At 42.7% G+C, this 19,207-nt stretch overlaps 1 protein-coding gene across 7 annotated transcripts in view; it reads left to right on the forward strand.

The window, feature by feature from the left end:
- Sox5 (SRY-box transcription factor 5) overlaps positions 1–19,207 on the forward strand; it is a 367,386-nt gene that overhangs the window by 144,030 nt on the left and 204,149 nt on the right. The gene's annotated exons all lie outside the window — the stretch shown is intronic.

The following is a 19,207-nucleotide window of genomic DNA, read 5'->3' on the forward strand; positions in this document are numbered from 1 at the left end:
ATTTTATTTAATTAAGCAAATAAATTAATTGCTAGTCTCCTATACAATTCAAAAATTGCATGTAGGTACAAGTAAGTTTGATAAGTATAGCAAGAAATTATGCAGTTGTATGTATGTGCAGTCACATATTTGGGAGATAAAGCAGATGCTTTGGTTATTGGTATATTTATGCCTTTCTAAAGATTGTTGCATTCAGAAAGAGCCTAAATTAATTCACTATTAGGAAAAAGTAGACTGAAAATTGTTTGAGAGAATCAAGAAAATATGTGGCTACAGCTCTTCCTTCATCTTAGGGTATTCTGATAACTTGCTCTCATCGTACATTTAATTAGATGTAACAAGAAAGCCCATGTACTATTAAAGGCATGGCTCCTTTGATGCCAGGCATTCATGGGACATAATTAAGAAACTTGGATAAACTTATTTATCACTTTCCTTCCTCTAATTATGGGCAATTCAAAGAATGGTCTTTCCATCACCATGGATGACCTCTGAGTCGTAAGTCAACATGAGTCACCTTGGAAATATTTAGTCCCTAAGCAATGGTCAAGCGTGCATCTGTTCCCTCCATGCCATATTTGCTGTTCCTCAAAGGTGCCACAGTCAGCCTTAGGGAATGGCGGTGTGTAGCAAACAGGACAGATACAAGCACCTGCAGCTTATATTTTAATGGCAAAGAAGAGAAAATAAATTCATAACTCAGAAGATGTGCAGGAATTAGGAGTGTTGGGTAGATACTGGGTAGAAGTGAGGGAAGGGTTTTCTTCCGGCTCCTGCACTCACACGTGCACATGCCCACAGGAAGAAACAAACAGCACAACGCATAATCTTAAAGATCCTTCAAAACTATGTAAAATGACCTTTTCTCTCACTCTCATTATTCTTCCTAGTGACTGCCAGTTTTCCTGCCATTTTCCAGTGAGATGGCCCCAGAGGAAGCGCCGCTCTGCCTCAAACCCACATAGCTAAGCCCACAGATGACGATGTGAGTCACTGTTGAGGAAAACGGCCTAAATTAGAACAGACTCTTCTCACAGTTGTGCTCACAATGGCTGCGGAAGGCCTTGCGGTACAGATGAGGGTAGGCCTCCCTGGCAGCCCGACCCTGGAAACACTGTTTGCTGCAACAGCAGCTAGCTGCAGCCCTGGTTTAGAGACCTCCCCCTGGTGCTCCAGAGATGGGGTGGCCTTCTCCTGGGTCCTCTTTCTCTGCCTGGCCTGGCCCTGATGCCTCAGGGAACCACCTGCCCGTGGTAGCCTGACTGCCCTTTTTCTTAATATGGTGTCACTGTGCCTCCTAAGCAGTGACTTTTATGCTGGTTATGTTCATGTCCCCCTAGACTTCCAATATCGTGATGCCCTCCAAACCTTCCAATACCTCAAAGCACACTTTATTCTATTCTCCCTCCTTTTTAAATGATCCACAAATTCTCTCTTAGTAGATCTTGGATAAGAACAAGGTGGGCTGCACAGAATTAGAAATTCTTTTCTTTAGAATAGATTCTTTTTTTTTTTAACCTGTTCATTGCACCATTGGGTTTAATGGACAAATTATGTGAACTTACAGGGGTGTGTTCAGAAATTGGAAACAAGAGGGTTTGTGTGTGTGTGTGTGTGTGTGTGTGTGTGTGTGTGTGTGTGTGAGCCAAGGGCTGGAGAAATGGCTCAGAGGTGAAGAGCACTGACTGCTCTTCCAGAGGTTCTGAGTTCAATTGCCAGCAACCACGTGGTAGCTCCCAACCATCTGTAATGTGATTTGGTGCCCTCTTCTAGACAGGTGGGTAGAATACTGTATACATAATAAATAAACAAATCGTTTTTTTCAAATGAGGGTTTTTTGAGGTTATAAAAGGTTCTTGCTACCTTCATTTCAGACTAATATGGATAAGGCAGAAATATACAGGTGAATTCAGAATTTCCACTATTCGTACCAAACTTGTAAGTTACAGATATGTTCTATATATTTATGAGAATAGTATCTATGCTGCTTTGGCACTGTAAGCAAGAAGCATAGCAAGGACTCCAGAGTTGATAAATCCCTACAAATCAATCCATGATGACCTGTAAAAATTTTGCCACTGTGGATCTACTGGATGAAAGTAAAGTTTTTCATGCACCCTCACTGTCTGAGCAGCTCAAGACTTGTTTATTAGTTTGTTAAGTCACTTGATTTTTTTAATAGATTTTACTAACACAGTTAAGGGCTTCTGTGTGATATTTTTCTATGTGCATGTAGCCTATGCTGCTCAAATCCAGCCTCTCCTTCTCCACTCTCATCATTCTCTCCCTAATCCCCACACTGCCTTCGCGCCAACCTTCTCTTAGCATCTACCTGTGAGAGGCACCATGTTGTGTTTGACTTTCAGTCTGGCTTTTTTTCTTCCATAACACTATATCCTTCAGGCCCACCCAAGCTGTGGCAAATGGAAAGGTCTCCTGATATGTAAAGTGGAATAATACAGTAGCTTTAAAGTGGAATAATACAGTCTCGCATACTGGCATGCTTGAGTGAGGAATGTACTTCATAGGCTCTGGTAATTAGGAATTTGTTCTCTACCTGGCTGTGCTGTTAGGAGAAAGTAAGGAACCTGTAGGAAATACAGCCTTGCTGGGAAAAGCTCACCCTTGGTGGTTAGCTTTGAGAGCTCTGAGTTTCACCCTACTTTCCATTCTTCCTCTGCTTTCTGCCTGTGGTTGGAGATGTGTTCTTTAGGCCTCCTGGTCCAATTGCCTGCTACCACACTGTCTTCACTTTTGTTGACTCTAGAACCTTAAGCCCAAATAAACTTTTTTCTTTCTCAGCTTGCTTCTGGCCGTGGTAATTTATTACAGCAACCGAAAAGTAACGATGAAGGCACGCATGCACGCAGACACACAGAACCCGCCCCCCACCACTACACCTTCGACCAATTGTGTGTTGATGGCGAGCTAGGTTGCCCATCTTGGCTTTTTATGATTATTGCCACGAGGGATGCTGGAGTATGGCTATGTTTAAGAGGTCATGATTCATATCCTGTGGGTACACACCCAGAAAAATGTATCACCAATCCGCACAGCAGTTCTAGTATTAATTCTTTTGGAAATAACCATGTTGTTTTTTTTATAGTAAGTGCTCAAAATTCTATCCTGCCTATAGTGTCCAAGTGTGTCTTCTCCACACCTTTGCCAACACCTGGAATATCTTACCTCTTGGTGGTAACCATGCTTCCAGGCTTGAGTTATAGTCTCATAGCGGGTATGTTTTTCTGTGGTGCCAGGGAGTGTGGCACAACTTCCTGTACTTCGCCTTCACTTACATGTCTTAGATAGAGAAATATCTATAACTGTCCTCTGCGACTCCTGTTTTTAAAGATTTATTTATTTTAACTTTTTTGTATGATTGTTTGCCAAGCAGGTTTGTATGTGTGTGTACTATATGAGTGCTTGGCACCTTTGCAGGCCAGGAGGATGCGTAATATGCATATATGTATAATATCTGTATCTGTGTCTGTCTGTCTGTCTCTCTCCCCCCTCCCCACACACACACAGAATAGAGAGTTATAGATAATTGTGAGCCACTGGGCTCTGAACTCAGTTCTTCCCAAGAAGAGCCAGGGGCCCTCTCTGAGCCTTCTCTCCAGCCCTTCTCATCTGTCTACCTCTGGATCTGGTTTTATGTTTTCATGCTATTAATTGCATGAGTTCTTTATAAAATCTTGGATATTATGTTCGGTTTGTGTGGTGCTTTCTAAGTATAAGTTTCCTTGATTTTTGTTGTTGTTTGTTTTGGCTTTTACAATTGCCTCCTTTTTTATGGCAAATCTTTTTCTGTAATCCTACTCATGCGTTTTCAGTTTTTGAGATTTGGTGTGATTTTGAGGAAATTATTGCCAAGGTCAGTGTCAAAGAGCTTGTTGTGTTTAGATTTTTATCCTTTTGTGTTGACTTTCGTGTTTGATCTATGATAAAGATCTAATTGAATTCTTTGGGTTTGAAATCTACTCTTTGCAGCACCATCCATTAAAGAGATCTCCTTTGGACTTTTGATTGTCAAATCTTAGCTGAGCATATATACTTCACTTTAATTGAGGGTTTTATATTTTATTTCATTCTCTATGTATTTTATGTGTAATGATTTGATTATTGTAGCCTTATCACATAATGTTAATTTGGGAAGTGTAATACCTTCTAGTAACTTTTTTCCCAGAGTTGCTTTGTCTTATTTTCATTTAGGAATTATTTCATTTAGGGATTATCATTTCTTTTAGGAATTATTCTTCCTATTTGTATAAAGAATGCCAGTAGAATTTTTATTAGAGATTGCAGTGAATCCATACATTCTCTCCATATCTTGGATACTTTAATAACATCAATTTTCCCTTTCATGAACCTGGAGTACCTCTCCATTCACTGTGCCTCCTTGAGTTTCCTTCATTAGTATTTTACAGTTTTCAATGAATAGCTTAAGAATCTACATCAATCATCTTAAAGATAGATAACCACAGTGGAAGAGATTAAACCATTCTCTAAAAGACCTTCTCATGTGACCATGATTAAGAGTCAACGGCAATGAGCAAGATGTCAAAATCTGCCAACTCTCTCCCAGCTGTCCGGTAACCCTTCACCTCTCCATGTCTGCCATTCTGGTTATTGGCTTGGAGTTACTCGTTCTGTGATGTCAGCTGTGTTTGGCTATTGAGGCATACTTCTGGAAGTCTCGTTTCTGTAGTTTAGCGCCATCTCAAGCAGCTTGTCTAAGGACAGGTATTGAGGTAGGCCAGGGACATGTAGTAGGTCACCTGACTGTTGACAGAGATACTCACTTTGGCAGAGGAGGAAGAACACACTTCTGGGTGGGTTGATAGAAGCGCCTCAAATTTGGCCACTACTGTGAATCGCCAAGTGGCAGAACTGTCACATTCTTGGTATCCAGAGGTGGTTCAAGCAGCCGATTAGTGTAAGCGGTGTTCTGGAAAACCATCGACAGTTAGCTACTGTTCTTTCAAACTCTGTTTTGTAGCTCTGACAGAAACTTGGTTTAACTTGCTGAGGGAAAGCGAGAGACAAAGAGAGGTGTCGGCGTGAAGGGCCAGTGGAGAGGCAGAGCCCCTCATTTATGTGTCGGCTGCGACACTAACCTTTTTGATGGACGTATGTGATAAAGTGACATGTAAATGGAACGTGGGGTAGATCTAACGCTGCACCTGGACGAGGATGAAACGGTTGCCTGAATACTGGGCTATTATAGCAGTTTGCAAACCTTGAGTAAACTCAGTCAGCGGTTGTGTAATTGGTTATTCAATCCCGACCCTTGTTCACAGCTCAAAGCCAGGAACACTGAGACCTGTTGCCAATTTGACTGAATATAGTGACTGTACTCAGCCGGGGCCTAATGCTGGAGCCAGGCCTTTTCCTGTGGGCCGGTTTCCACCATGTCTGAGGCTGGCTCAGTGACAGTAGCTCTTTTGTTGTGCGAGCCTGGCTGCTGCTCTCCTCCTTTGCAAAAAATGTCTAACAGCTACACAAATAAAGAAAATAGGAGAAGGGAGGCAGTGTGGCAGCTCTCTGGGTAAGCCGATGCAGGGTTCTTGGTTTCCCCCCACCCTCTTTTTGGCGGGGGGCGGGGGGGCAAGTTAAGTAAACCTAGGGGCTGATATAGAGTCTGCCTCCAGATAACAAGTGAACCTCCGTGGTGCCCGCAGAGCATGATCTGTGGAGAGACGTCGCATATATAACTGGATTCATGAGCCTGGGTTTCTGGAGAAGCATGTTTGCATTTCTTCTCTTCTATGAAAATTTGTGAACTTAGAAGGCAGCTTTTGCTGAGTAGCCCATTATGCCTGAAAGATACAGTGTGTTTACAAACCTGTTATGTATTTAACTTGGGAAGCGAGCACCCACCACCCTGGCTCAGCACACTGGACGCAAGCCAGTAGTCTAACCGTTCACTGACTCCAGCCTGGTAAAGCTCCGAGAAAAATCAGCTAAGGCTCTGATGTCGGAGCTGAAGGATGCTCCGTTCAGTCAGAAAGAGGGCTTCTACAAAGGAATTTCTGACAGACATGCCATATTTGCCAGCCAGATGATGGTGCTTCCTAGTCCTGCCCTGTGAGGCGTCTATGGTGACATTTCCACATGCAGGTGAGGACATGTCACCAAGTGTGTGAATCAGAAAACAAAGCCTGATAGTAAAGACGCATACACACACACGCACGGGCAAATACATTCTGAAATAGGAAATTTAGTAGAGATTTTAGTGTGTGTGTTTGTGTCTGTGTGTGTGAAACTCTTGATGCTTCCTCCTGGTTCTACCTCTCACACCCAGAATGTCTAAACACACACACAGAGGCACGCACACACACACACACACACACACAGAGAGAGAGAGAGAGAGAGAGAGAGAGAGAAAGAGATAATCCCTCAAGGTTTTTTGTTAAGTGAGTAGCTTCCCATTGTGAGTTGTTGAAAGCTCCTAACACTCCTAACGTTTGTGACTCAGCGTGAGTCAGAACAACTTGGAGGGCTGGAAGACCTGTGGGGAGGACAGAGAAGAGACGAAGGAACGGGGCGGAGGTGGGTTTGATACCAAGTGAGGACAAAAGAAACAAGCAAATTGCTGTTATAGAATATTATCATTGAAGAAGGGCTGGCTATTGTAAGGAAAACGTAGGAACAGAGGGAAGAGCTAGCTGGAGGTACGTGAGGAAAAAGACTACAGAGACAGAAGCCTTTAGTGGAGAAATACAGCTATCTCATTATGCCAGCCTTCCTTGGAGATAAGTGCTGCAAGTGTTATTATAAAATTTTTTGATTACAATCAAGCTTAATGTTTTAGGTTGGATAAAGTCATTGTAGAGTGGTACTGAGTGTCGTGGTTTAATAGGGACCTCTTTGCATTGCCGTCTTCTTAAGTATCATATCTCACAGTGTTGGCATTCAGAAGTCTTTACTTCCTGATGGGAAAAATAGGAGTTTGTATCCATGAGGAGATCATGGAGTTAGGCATCTGTCTCATGAACCTCAGAAAGTACACAACCCTATGTAGCTAATCATCCTAATCTCTCAACTGCTTTTCCCACTTATTTTATAATACAATATCATATGTGGCAAACAGATGTCCCCTCTAGGCCACCATCCACAACTTGGGAAATTGTAGGTGTTCAACTGGAGACCTGGCCCCGCTGGTGAGGAATGGCTGCTTAAGATGCCTCATTAGTTTAATGTAGATAAGAGGCAAGTGTGCTGAAAGGATTTGGGGGCGCCCCAGGCAGGAACATCTCTGGAGCCCACAGAGTGGAGAACAAACTTTTTTCCTTCTTAAATTCATCCCCTTGGTGCTGTGGTTACCGATGGCTGCACCGTCAGCCCGTGTGTCACACCAGCAGCAGACAGGATCAAAGTCCTACCATATAAGATTTTCAATTAAACTCAAGTATCCTTCCAGATGTGCTGGATCCCTGTCTTCTTTGGCTTGATTTGCCCTGGACTCTTCATATTTTGGGAGTTGGGTCCATGGGCACTATCGTATAAGCTAAATGATTTGCAGAAAAGATAAAAATAAAGAGAGCTCTAGGCTTGAACCTAGAATTATGGACTATAATAATAGACCAATACTGACTGCATGGTAGGAAAACTCATTAGCTTATGAAATGTTTGCTTTCCTGTAATTTATACAGTTTCTATCAAGGAGCCCAGCTCTGTCACCACTCAAAATTTATCTTCTTCAGTAGCTTCCTTGGCACAGACAGTGGGGCGCCCATCCTCGAGGAAGGAAGGCTTTCACTTTTAACCATGGAAATACATTACGCAGAGAACTTATCTTTTAGGGTTGATCCTGTCACATAATACAGCTCACTCTTAGTCCTAGCAAAACTATGGTGGTGACTTATGTGTTTATTGTATTGAGTTTCTTATATTGAATAGTCACCTCGTGCAATTTGGTTTGCTTGTGTGTCTGTTTGTTTGTGTGTCTGTTCTCTGAGACAGGGTCTCACTATGATGTTCAGGTCCCAGTCCTATGGGATTAGCTACTCTACAGAGAAAATTTCTAGAGGTCCAGACACCTTTGAGTTTCTGGCACATGAAACTCAGGCTTCCATACCTTGAAAACATGCTACTCCCAAGTGTGAAAGGCTTGCCCTCTCACCCTCAGGTTGGAAGATTGGGTGCTCTTTAATTTTGTTGGATTCACCCATCCTTCTAAAATGAAATATCCATCTATTCTTAAGTTGGTAAGTGCTAATAATTCAATTTTTGCTCACTTAAGTCCCTAGGCTCTTTTAAACAAGCTTTCTGCCTTTTAGAGCATGGCTTCTTGTAAAACAGTGACTCACAGAACAGGAGGAAGTTAGTTCAGTGTGGTGACCGTGTGTGACACCTTCCTCAGCTGCCCCGCCCCCAACCCCCTCTCCTCTATCATGAGGAGCAGAATTCAAATTCTGTGTCACTATTGTATGTCAGTTCTCCTAAGCATGTGTGTATGTGCTTGATTTGGGTGACACATAGCTACAGTTTGTTGCCTTTAGCACTTACCTCGCATATCAAAGCCAGCTAGATCAGTCTCCTTCGTCATTGGCCAGAGAAGCAAGTACAGAGGCAGACCACTGGGTGCCTTGTCTTCTCGCTCTCCTCCCCAGCTGCTAAGCTCTCTCATGTGCCCCCCACAGTGTCTTCCTTTCAGTTATTACACAGGAAACGTGATTCCCTTCATGGTATTGACCAATGTTCAGTTAAGGACAAACGAAGGATAATCATTTAAACGCTGCTGGCCCATGGAAACCTGTGTCAGTTACATTCAGAGACGCTAGACAAAGTGTTTTATTTTCTGCCATAAGCTGCTGCCCAGGGTTAATAACTTGTGGTCCCACATCTCCCAGAGGGCTTTGCCTAGAGACTTCTGAATGAAGGGGACTTCCTTTAGTTCGTATTTCTTGGATTTCCCGTTACCTATGTCATTCTTTGCCTAGACTTTGAACCTACCCTACGTCATTTTCCACCATTCGGAACCACGACCTTCTTAGCACTGTGATTTCTTTCTCTCTTTGTCATTTACATAACTCCCGTACATCTGCTTACAGAAGTGATGCATTCTGTTCATTTTTTTAAATGTGTATGAATTTGTAATGTGTGATCACATGGTTCATGATCCCTCATCTAAAACATTTAAATGGAAATTTTATAATGAACCAGTAAAACATTGTGCTTGTGCCCTCCCCAGTGTAAAAGGTAAAGGACGCGTTGGATCCTTGCAGCTCGTCATTGTGTTTTTCCTTGAGGCGCCCCATGGCACGTGGCTGTAAACACAAATCCACTGGAAGGCGTTTGGATAGTTTTAGTTCACGTTGTCTAATTATTGCTCAAATGAAAATGTGGCATTTGTTTGGTCCTTTCACCTTTGAAGGAAGAACTCAGCATATTCTCTTCTTTCAAATATTACATGCTTCTGAAAGGTTTTCAAGTTTCCAAAGTCCTAATGGGATGTTTTCCTGCCTGTCTTTTCAAACTCTGATTTAGGGTTTGTTTATCAAAATGAGTGATGAAAAGTTCAGGTTCCTGGACCTCCACCAAGACACACCAAAGGATTCACTTTACCCGTTGTCTTTAGGCCCCTTCCCCACTGTAGCTGGTCGGCCACAGCATCCACTTTGGTTCTCTGGCCTTGGTGACCTGTTGTACTGTTGTATGCTGAAAGAAGATGGAGTTCCCACTTCACTGGAGGAGTTCACTCCCATCTCCACCAGATGTGTTGTGTGACTTACACAACATTGATGCTGTGACTCTAATTTCTCCCTAGTCATGGACAAAATGAGAAGTGGTCCCATTTCTTAGAGATTGTTGTCTAGTGGAATTCTGTACTGTGAACCCAGTTGACAAGTGTTACGTAGTGTAGGAATGCACCCCACAAACACCCTCTCCACACTTCCTGTTTGCCATGGTCTGGTTGAGTGGCTCACGGAGGGCATGCCTGTAGCTCTGAGTCAGCAGATAAAGTTCCAGAAAAGCAACCCGGGGACATGGTAGGATTTAGATAAAAGGTGTGACTCGGTTGCCTGGCTGTGGACACACTCTTACCCTTCTGCATGACACTCAGTTTCTTGAGGTGTCAAGGCCGTGTCTTAGGTGCCCGTCACAGTGCTACTATGGGACCAAACTGGCCATTGTTGGATAAATCAGTAGAGGAATACCATGTGAAGCTTTCCTGGCTATGCTTGTGCATGTATGTGGATGTGTGCTCAAGTGTGTGCATGTGTGTGTGTGTGCATGCACGTGCCTGTGACTACCATATGGGAACCATGCAAAATAAAGAGATTGGATGAATGTGTGTAAGATGTACATTTTCGTTTTTATAAAGCTTGTGTCTCACATAGCATATACAATTAAAAGCAAAGATAATAGTGATGAGCAAAGAGTCCACTTTGATTTTAATGTTTAAATAAGTGTGTTGCACACATAATTGCATAATTTTATATACGTTGCATAATTTTATATACATTGCATTCACCATTAAATGCAGTTGGGCTCTGGTGATGTCAGAATTATCGAAGTAAAAACTATGCCCATCTCTTTTCCTTTTTTTTCTATTTATCTTGCTTTGGTTTCTTTTTGCTTCTTCCATGTTTAATTTATTTTGCTCCTTTTTCTGTGAAAATGATTTTTAAATAAATTCCTTAATGGATTTGTATTTATTTTGTATCCTATTCTACATTATTTGTGTGAGGTCAGGGGATATCACAGCTAACATAACAGCACACTTCTCTTTGGATGGGATTATGTCTAAGTCTGGTAATATTAAATCAGACTTTGGAAATGAAAGTACTGTATTTTGTCTTCTGAAATTACTCTACAAATGACACAATCCAAACTTCATTACAGAGTTATGAGAGATCAGGGTTAACAAGGCCCGAGGGAGCGTGGGCTGCGTTGCTCCGGAAGTCCGCGTGCAGAGCCTGACACATGATGTTAAGCAGTCGGAGGGTATTTTTCCCGTGTCCTTCTTTTCAGCCCTGCTCCTGTGCGGCTGAACACGACGCTCTCCCCTGAGCCAGAGCTAGCTCCACTCCTCTGCTGAGCTACCTTCGCAGCAGCCTCCTGAGTGCTGGGGGAATCTGGTGTTTCATCGTGTCAGACTTCTGGTGGGCAGGGCTTATGGCGTGGGCTCACGGGTGTCATGGCAGAAAGCCTCAGGGTTTGGGTGCTTCAGTTTCTGCCTGATTTGCTCTAGTTCTTGTGTCCAGGGTACAGCGTGCTGTCATACTTCTAAAGATGTGTACTTCTTATTCTGTTGTGTGACAAGTCCCTTTTTACCTAGATGCCCTTTGGATTCCATTTCTCTTCTCTCCAGACACATTCACAACTGAGAGCGACTACAGAATGCGATGTGCCTGATCATAAAAGATGGACCTGAGGGTGCCCTAAATGCCCATAAATGAACGAGTGTATGGATTTTCTATTTGTAGTTGGATAATTTTGTGGGGGTTATAATCTGACTCTATACATAGCCCTTGTCTTCAGTGTGTCACTAGCTGTATAGCTTCCACACTTGGTCCTGGCCTATAGGCCAGCAAGCCTCAGGTTCACATGTTTAGGGAGGTCTTTGTGGCCTCACCCTCCTCAAGCTGCAGAGTGCTTAGGTGACGCTGCAAAGCAGCCTGAGATTAAAGCTTCTCTTGATTCACAAATACCTCATGCAGTAAGTCTACAGTTCTTACGCCATTTTAAATTATATATATATATATATATATCATTGATATATATTTTAATATATATGTATATATGTATGTATATATATACATATATATGTATATATGTATGTAGATATATGAGAAAATTCTAAACCAAGCAGAATATGCAGACACCGAAAGCTCTTATAGTTCCTCCCTGACCAGATTACTTGTTTGCTAGGTGGCATGTAAACACGGTGATGAAAAGCCTTCATGAGAAACATTGGGACTTGTAGAGAGTGGCTTCTGTGTGTGCATAGTCCACATCCTTTCTCCTGGGTTTCCATCACGTTGTCTGTCCTTTCTTGTCCTTCCCGGTAACCCAGACTTCTCCGGCTCTCTAGTCCCTGCCTCCTCACTGGAGCTCACCTAAATGAGGAACTTGGCTCTCACCTTCCCACCCCCTTGGCTCTTTTCTAGCATCACACTTATTCGGCTCCAAATGGATAGTGTCTATTAACCATGAGCTTCATGAAAGGGCCTTGTATGAAAGAGCCATGCTGTCCCGCTTCCATGAAAAGTTAAAATGCTGTTACTCCGTGGGGAGGAAGGAGGGTGTGAGTCAGCCACGATAGAGAAGGTCATCACAATGTGGGGGAATGAGAACTACAAACTCGGGTGTGCAACCTTTAACTTCCTGTCACTCTGACTTGTAGACAATGTTGGCCACCCTGGGGACCTTTGCAAAGACAGTTGTCTAAAGTCAACAGGAAAATAACGCTAGTTGAGCCCCTTTATCGTACTCTGTGAGATATTTAATACATTGACCTGCAAAGAAACAAGCTCCTCTTTATCACTGTGCCCATTTTCTTATCATAAAGGATGAAAAGTGACAGTCCTCATAAAAATACATCTGGGTACAGCTAGTACTCTGTAATTACAGCGGAAGAGAGGTTTGTGTGTGTGTGTGTGTGTGTGTGTGTGTGTATGTGTGTACATATGTTTGTGTACATGTATATGTGCATGTGTTTCTGTGTTTCTGTGTGTATATGTGTGTTTCTGTCTATGTATATGTATGTTGTTTCTGTATGTGTGTATATATCTGTATCTTTCTTTGTGTGTATAAAAAGTAGCTCTTTCAATGGTTATAAGCTGACTTCTAGTTGTAACACTGGTTAATATTTTTAAGTGATACTCTGTGCCTAGCCCTATTTAAACACTTTGCATACATTAGTTTCCACAGCAAACATGAGATAAGGGCAATCATTATACTATTTTCAGGTGAGTTACTTGAGGTAGCAAGAGGGTAAATTACTTGCCAAAGAGCAATAAACCAGTAAGAGATGGAGTCGGGTTTTATGACATTAAATCATTATTTTTCTTTTTATATCTAGTAGTAAAAAGACAAAGAGTTTTTGTACTGGAGGAATTACTTTCTGCAGCTCCCTGTTGGAATGCCGCCCTCCATCGCTTGCAGTGCTTTTGGTGGGAGCTAATAATAAACCCACTGAACAGAAATGTCTGCAGTCTACACAAGACAAGTTATCTTTTGATAGGGGTGAAGGAGGCTGTGAATGATGCCATCGCTCATTCATTAAGTTATGTCTGTGCAGAGAATATATAACAGAGTATGGCGGTGGATGTCTGTGGTCTAGAACACGGGAAATGGAAGGAAGAGAATCAAAAAATCAGGTCAAATGGAAGCCAATCACACACACACACACATACACACATGGGGGAGGGGCTAAAGCAGCGGTTCTCAAGCTTTCTAATATGGACTGTTTAACACATTTCCTCATGTTGTGGTGACCTGCAACCATGAAATTATACCTCGTAACTGTAATTTGTCTGCTGTTACAGATCATCATGTAAATAACTTTTGGAGATAGAGGGTTGCCAAGGGGCCCAGACCCACAGGTTGAGAACCACTTGACTAGAGCAATAGTTGAATGTTTGATAGTAAATACTGGTCTTCCAGGGAGCCCAAGTTTGTTCTGCAGAACCCTTGTCACTGAGAGGCTCATCCCTGGCCTGTAACTCTAGCTCTGGGGATCCAATGCCCTCTTCTGGCAGACACCTTCATCCACTTTTCAGAGACTCAGGAAGACACATGCACACTAATAAAAATGAAGCACCAGCATTCGCAGACATTAGCCTCGTAAGAAGAAAGTAAGGATTATAGATACGTAGCAACTGAGTCATATTACGTTTGACATATTTAATTACACAATGAAAAATACCCTTCTAAAATGCCATGCCAGTTTGATAGACCTTAACAAAAATGTTCGACTTTCCTGCCAGGGCCACAAGAACATTTAAGCCTATCACAAGTAACTCAGGTCTCGTCTGTCTCCGGGTTGATTGGATATTAAAACTTGCAGAAGCTGCCTTGTCAAAGCCATTTCTTTTCCTCCTAGAACGTTCTTAATAACTTTCAAGTGGAAGCAGGCACATGCGTGCCGCGGTAGTTCTAAGACGGGAGCCCTGGCATAAGTAACTTGAGGATCATTACATATGAAAGTGGGGCTGCTGCAGCCCGGGTGCTGTGAGCGTCAGCTGGAGTTGTGTGGTTTGTGGAGACACGTGGGACTTTGTAACATGTCCTGGGAGCCAGCTGCACTAATGGGTGGGCTACAGAAGCATGCTGAGCCCACCGGTTCCCAAGTGTGCACGGGGCTTTAGGTTAAGAAACTATGCCTACCCTGCATTGCCTAACAGCTCCCCCAACCCCGTCCTGTAGAGTCTCGACAGGAAGATGCTATCCTCATGAAGTGAATTCTTATTGATGCCATTTGGAGATTTACCTCAGTCTTCCCCCTGCAAATCTTTATTTATTGTCCTTAATCAAATAATTAACCAGCAGCATACCAAACTACACTGACTTGTACACTTGCATTTATTCCTCAGTTCTTGTGGGCTTTCAGAGGGGTGCTTCTGAAAGGGAGCAGGGGCCAGTCCTAGAGGTTCTCGAGTTCACTGTGGCAGTTCTGACAGCGTCACCTGCCACTTACTTATCAGCTGATCCTGAAGGCGGCAAAGAAAATGGAGCCAAAATTCTACTTGTTCAAAAGCTTAGCTCTTTAGTAAAGGGATTGATGGTGACATGACACAGGTCATACAACTAAAGTTGTTTGCTTAATATCTATACGGTCTAAAGGCGGAACCTATAATGCAGCCATTGAAGAGATCACTGTGCCTCAGTGATGCTGCAGCTCCTTCCTTGACGTTTAATTAGGTTTATGATTTTTGGATGAGTATTTGAAACTTGTAATTTATTATGTTTCTGACTATAAATAAAGAGTTTGGTCGAGACTGGTTTAAGTCATACTGAGTAATAATCACTGCCCAACTCTTATTTTCTTGGTAAAACATTTAAATACTGCGCAATCCATGACTCCCTTGGTAGTCTTTTAGCACCTAAAAAGATCTGACTCCTGTAGAAAAGGGTTCCACTTTTGTTAAGTGTAAATCAGATTTGCATGACAATGGGATGCTCATTCTGCTTTTGTTTTAACTTGACGTCATCAAATCATGTATGTTTGGTTTATATCTCACCGACGGCTTCGATAAATGCTTATCTAAATGAGAGAGAGAGAGAGGCCATACCCGTTCTGAAATTCTGCCTCTGGATTATCTGCATATTCATATACTTCTTGATTTGAGAAACAATTGGCAGATTTAAAATTTAGCAATGTCACTATTCCTTCTGAAGTGTGCTGTTGCTACGTATACTCATCAACACAGGTAAAGAATAATGCAGTTCAGCTGAAGCTACAAAATTATAGTACAAACAGTACAGCTTTGCTATAGCCTAATTCATGGGGTTTTGTTTAAAAAGTCAAATATTGGGCATGCATACATTTTTACTTGCTCAATTTTTCAGTGTACCTCTGCCACAGTAGCTCAAAAGAGATTAAAACAGAAAAATAACCTACATACACACAAAGCACAAACCTCAGGTTGTATGTAAGCTACTGCGCTGGCACGAATGTGGTTTAATTCTTGGCACCAGCAGCTCGCTGGAGAATTACAATATGCTGGCATGGGGCTCCAGCTCTCATTGTTGCAGCCCAGGGAGTCGGTCTTAAGAGGGTTTGGCACTGGAGGGAAAACGGAGTGAGAGTTACAGGGAATGAACAGGCCCTAAAGAGGCAGGATGCGGCCGTAACAATGGCTGGCAAGTTCGGGGGTGGTTCTCTGGTGGGGACTGCCATAGGCAGTGATGTGAGGAATCAAATGTGAGCCAGAGAGAAGAGAAAAGCAAGCCAGAGAGTCTAATGGATGCTGACGGCAGGAAGAGGCGTGAGCGAGTTCAACTCATCTGAACGTGTAGACTGAGGATGGACTCATCCCAGGCTCTAATATTCCAAAGCTTATCTTTTCACATTATCTTTACTTATTTTGCATTTTCTTTTAAAATGCATGTGTTTAATATTCTCCTAAAAAGACAGATCCTAGAAGGGAGAGCCCTGGTTTTCATAGTCTCTGTTGTGCTTTCCTCAACCACAGCACAGAACAGGCTATTTCCGCATACTGCTGTCAAAGGTGTGTTCCATCTGCCAGCATTCCTCAGGCTGAGGCTCCGCCCAAAGTCGCCGCAGACTCTTGCAGTGACTTTCTCTGAGGGAGCCTGGTATTGAGTGTAACTATGATACTGCACTGTTTGGAGAATGAAGTCCTGAGCGTTTAAACCAAGAAATGCACATCACACCTGGTGGCACCTGCTTTAATCTCTGTCCTTAAAAGACAGGGCACAAAGATTCTGTGAGCTGGGGGCCAGCCTGGTCTACATAGTCCAAAAAGAAAAAGAAAGAAAAGAGAAGAGAAAAAGGTCAGTTGTCAAACCATGAACAGAACGGAGTTTCCCAAGAATGCAAGGAGATGCCAGCCATAATTCAGCATAAAACTCAACTCCGTCTTTAAAAGTAAATCTCATTTTTGAAAACTAAACATTGCATGTTAAGCCACTACCTTTTTTTTTTTTTTACACCATAAATAGTGAGTGGTACTGACTGAGCTGTGGTAGACATCCCTTTCTTGAATTCATGCAAGGAAACAGGTGATTGTAAATGCTGGGATTTTGCCATCTTGTCTTCTGTGTTTCTCATCTTAAATCTTCCTGTTGTCTCCTGAGAAGCTTAACCGGAGTGGAGAGCATTGGCCTCCTCATGGCTGGAGACCATTTGCTAGCACTGCTGTTGGAACTGCCGGTGGAGACCGAGGCCTTGGCAGGAGACGCACGTACTAGCCCTCTCTATGAGACAGAAATTCATTAGAAAGCTGATGTAGGTGAAGACAGAGTGCACGGAGCCCACCTCTTCGCAAAAGTTACCGGCTATCCTAAGACAGGTGACAGTCTGGCATGCGCCTTACTCATTGCCCAGTATTCTTTCAAGTGTATAAGCAAAAGGGGTAATTTCATTGTACATGCTCACCAGATTTTTTAAACCATCCAGTACAAACAATAGCACAAAATCATAGAATTAGATTAAGTTCTAATGCTAATGAGAACTGTAAAAAAAATTGGCCTTTTAATCACATGGTTAATGCTCATACAAGCATGCTATTCTGGAAAGCTCCCTTTACTCTTTGCTGTTTTTCTACTCCAGCAGAGTTTAGAGTGATTCCTACCATCTAGAAGTCTTTCACAGAGGAAATGGGGTGGTGTGTCTCTGTCCATGTGTGGGCATGAGTGTCTACACCCCAGACAGCAGGCTGTGAGGTCTGCACTCAGCTTCACAAAGGGCAAGGACTGGGAACTCTTAAGCTTTGTTTATTTTTTTTTTTAAATAACAGAATAGGTGTGTATCAATCTGTGAGAAGTTTGCCAGACCCCGGGGAAGAGATTTGCTTTGTTGCTCAGCACTTAGCTTTCAAAATGGGGGCTTTCTTGTCTTGTCATTGTGCATTAGGGATGTCAGGAGCAAGCAAACCCTTACCGAAGACATTACTCTTTCCCATCCTGTATTCTAAAACCTCAGGCTGCTCTATGCCTGATTTCTTTGTGTGTCTTTCTTAGAATCCGCAACAGATGCCATCACACCTTCTCAGACGTCTGGAGATGGTGGATTGAAGAAGGGAACAGAAGTAGAAGCAGCTAGCAAAGTCCCCAGGACAGAGGCCACTCAGTACATATATTTGGATGTGAGGTGCACACCTCACTGAAGTTGTTGCTCATAGTCATTCTTAGATATGACAACCCTGAGTTAAATGTATTTTGATTTTCCATTTTCACAAACACTCCCCCTTTGGTCTTCCCCTTTCCTTCCTCCCTCTCTCCCTCCCTCCTGTGTGCTAAGTTGAACCAGCTCCCTGGGAGCTTTATATCTTAATGCTTATTAATAAGGAGGCCAGAATTGTTCTGCAGGTTCCACAAATCTGGTTGCTGTTTCTTTAACTCTGCAACTTAGACAGAAGACTTCTGTCCCTTTATGAGGTGGCGACAGTAGATATTTTGTCTAGCTGCAAGGGAAAGGCATTGCCATGACCCGGGAGACAATAGCTTTAAAAGTAAAAAGATCTGCTTGTGGAGCAGGGAGGTTCAGGGCCCATTGTTAGTCCACACTGGATTTCTATTGCTGCATTCCTGCTTTGCAAAGGTTTGTTAGCTTTTAATGACTGACAGAACACTCCTACAAATACCATATTGGCCATGCCCTGTTTACATGCTACTCAAGCTTTTTTTTTTCTTTCTTTTTTCTTTTTTGAGCCCTGGATAAAGAAACGGGTTTGTTTGACCTACTCTGATAAGGTTTAAGAACTGATTTTTCCCAACACTCCTGGGAATGTGCACACTCTGAAGTTCCGTGCAGAAGTGTTTTCAATTTACTTTCGGCATCATGATGCAAGCGGAAACACCAACTACAGCACCAATCTGCACTCTGGCGGATCGGAGCCTTGCTGGTGTCATTTCCTCGGGGGTGGGGGAGAATGGTATTTTAAGAAAATATACAAGTAAGCTCATTAGGATTTTCCTTCAGTATTAACTATAAAAATAGGTATTTTATGACAAATAGAAACACATATTATGACCATATATTATGAATGGAACCTACTTATGTGTACATATATGTAGACACAATATAAAATAGTAACTGATACCGCTTGCTATTTAAATGTCCACCGATCATTTCTGACATCTTAGGAACACTCCACACTTAACCCCAGCCTTAGGACAGATGGAGTCTCCAATAAGTTCACAAGTCCTCCCTTTGTGTTCCTCCCGGGGGGTAAATAATCATTGGGACAAACAGAAACACACATAAGCAACAGTGTGGAGAAGGCAGTGAGTGTCTGAGCCACAAGATAATCAGTGTGGTGCTGTTCCCTCGATGAAGCCTAGGGGGCCACTTATCTTTCAGTACTGTGAGCAAGGCTAATGGTGGAATTGAAATGCATTGTCATTGTGTCCCAGTTTGATGCCGACATGAGCATGCAATCCATTGTTTGGAGCTGAGTCTAATATCCACTGGCTTTATTACAGTCGTATTTACTTATAATTCAGGCTCAGTCCAAAAGGGAGAGGGCAGGAAGAAGGTCTCTACAGAAACAAACCACTCTCTGTAGCT

Source organism: Psammomys obesus, unplaced genomic scaffold (assembly GCF_907164565.1).
Source record: "Psammomys obesus unplaced genomic scaffold, mPsaObe1.curated_primary_1811, whole genome shotgun sequence".
Classification (NCBI taxonomy): domain Eukaryota; kingdom Metazoa; phylum Chordata; class Mammalia; order Rodentia; family Muridae; genus Psammomys; species Psammomys obesus.